At 46.0% G+C, this 2,744-nt stretch overlaps 1 pseudogene; it reads left to right on the forward strand.

The window, feature by feature from the left end:
• LOC106696320 overlaps positions 1-2,744 on the forward strand; it is a 78,052-nt pseudogene that overhangs the window by 70,221 nt on the left and 5,087 nt on the right.

Below are 2,744 nucleotides of genomic sequence, written 5' to 3' on the forward strand. Positions count from 1 at the left end.
CTCCTGGGAGCCTTCCTATCTAATAAAGGCGTAATTATGCTAATTAGCCTGGGAGATCTTCTGGAAGTCCTTTCCAGACAAATCTATGTTGCAAGGCCGAGGCAGAGGCTTTTAGGGGTGAGCAGGCCGGCGGGGGGGGGGGGGAGGCAGTTGGGGGCAAGCAGGCTGGGGGGGCAATTGGGGGTGATCAGACCGGAAGGTGGGGCAGTTGGGGACGATCAGGCCAGCAGGCAGAGTGTTTAGGGGCAATCAGGCAGGCAGGTAGGTGAGCGGTTAGGAGCCAGTGGCCCCGAATTGGAGAGGGTGCAGGCCGAGCTGAGGGACACCCCCTCCCGTACATGAATTCATGCACATTGAAAGGAAAATAATTAGAAAAGAGATTTTACTATTACTATTTGCACTTTCTCCCTCGGTGCCTGGGAGCCAGGCAGTGGTCCCACCCTCCACCGCTGCCACCGCTGGTCACCATCTGCATGGCAATTGGTGGGGCGATCGGCCCCCCTTCTCACACCCATCTTGGCCTGGTGCCACCCGCTCACCTGCTCCACCATCCCTCCACAGTCCTGCTCTCATTAGGGCCCATCGGGGCCAGCAGCACCTTCCACTGCCGCCCGCCCCCTGGTGGTCAGCGCATGTCATAGCGAGCAGTTGAACTCCCTGTCTCCCAGTCGAGGGGACAATTTGCATATTCGGCTTTTATTATATAGGATGACTATGGACTGGGTTGTTATTAATGACTGAATGGATTCTATTAATGTACCAGTATACTTTGACTTTTATGATCATTTTACTGTAAGGACTCTGTGTTCAAAAATCAGAGGGTGAACTGTAATGTTATAATACAATAAGAAATATATTTTGGTCTTCATCGCCATTTCTTGGCACTGAGCAATAGAAAACCTTTGCGATTTTATCAATAATAGTAGTGTGAGAAAGCATCTTTTGTTTATTCATAATAAGCCCCCTTTTAACCACCTGAGTTTATGCTAATGAGGTGACTCCTGGGCGATGGGAGTTCGTTGCCAGAGGAACCAACTGTGTGGTTACAGGGTTGGAACTTTCAGCCCCACCCCCAACCTCCAAGGGGTGTGGTCCTGCACATTAAGTTCAATGACAAATGGCCAAAGATTTAATCAATCGTGCCTATGTAATGCAACCCCCATAAAAACCTTAAATTACAGGGTTCAGAGGGTCCCCAGGTCTGTGAACATGCTGGGAGGGTGACAAGCCCCAACTATGTATGGAAGCTCTGTGTCCCCTCCCCATACCTGGTCTTATATATATATATCTTCCATTTGGCTGTTTCTAAGCTGTGTCCTTTATAATAAACCAGTTATGTAGAAAGTAAAATGTTTCCCTGAGTTGTGTGAGTCATTCTAGCAAATTATTGAACCCAAGGAGGGGGGTATAGGAACCCCCAGTTTATATTTGGTTGGTCAGAAGTGCAGGTGACAACCTAGGACTTGCAACTGGTATCTGAAGTGGGGGGAGAGGCAGTCTTATGAGATTGAGCCCTTAATCTGTGGATAAAGAATTGCTTGGTGGAAAACCCACTCATTTGGTGTCAGAAGAGTTGTGAGCAGAGAAATAAAATGTTTCTGCATTTATAGTGTAATCAAATAATTGATGAAGAAACATTCTTCTTTATAGAAGAATCCCAGCTAATAAATGTAGAATGAATGAAAATAAAAAATAAAATCTCCATTTTGCAATCCCTAGTAAACAATGGCTATAGGGAATGATCATCAATGGCTATTAAAATTCTTAAGTGAAAGATAAATGAGAAACTAGCATATATGAATCAGAAAGACATTTGGACCTGTGGTAGGCAGTTAGATAGACATGAGCAGGGCTCTGTGAGGGAAGGGGCTGCACAGGGGCAATTTTTAAACCAGCTTTGAATCAGAGCAGGATTCGCAGAATCTGCAGGTACCTGCGAGGAGAGGTTTACAGTCCTGCACTGTGGGCCTCTGGCACATTTTTCTGGATCCCATCTGGGCTTTGGCTTTTCACATGGGGATACTTATGGTATCTACAACCATTCTTGGTGTTAGGCACAATCCTACGCCATTTGGTTGGTTGTCTCACTGCATCCTTACAACTGGGGAAAACTAGACGTGGATAGTTGCCTGCCTGGTCATTCACTTGTCTTTTTTGGAAAAGTTCCACAAAGTTTTAAAGGACACCTTGAAAAAAAGGGGAGTCTTAGAGTATTTAAAAGTGAGAATTCAGAGCACCAAAGCCCCATTGAAGCAAGTCTTGCCCCGGAGGGGTGTCTCCAGCACAGAAGTTCTCCCACTGTAGACACAGCTGATTCTCACAGCCAATTGGCCTGGAGGTCAATTCCTCCCAGTGATACCTACAACAATCAAGGCTTAACTACAACAAGACTGTGCACAAAGCCCACAAGGGGGTGCACCAAGAGTGTCCACCTCAGGTAATTGGGGAGGCTGAGCCACTGAGCCCTATAGGACACCTAGCACAGAAAGCCACTCTATCGACACAGCGAAGCATAAAAAATGCGGAGACAAAGAAACAGGACACAAATGACAGAAATAGAGGAAAGCAAACTACTGGATATAGAGTTCAAAACCACACTTTTAAGGTTTTTCAAGAATTTTCTAGAAACCGCCGATAAACTCAATGAGACCCTCAAGAAATCTAGTGAGACCCTCGATGTTGTGATAAAGGACCAACTAGAAATTCCGCATACACTGACTGAAATAAAGAATATTATACAGACA

The sequence above is a fragment of the Myotis lucifugus genome, unplaced genomic scaffold (genome assembly GCF_000147115.1).
Source record: "Myotis lucifugus unplaced genomic scaffold, Myoluc2.0 scaffold_12, whole genome shotgun sequence".
NCBI lineage: Eukaryota > Metazoa > Chordata > Mammalia > Chiroptera > Vespertilionidae > Myotis > Myotis lucifugus.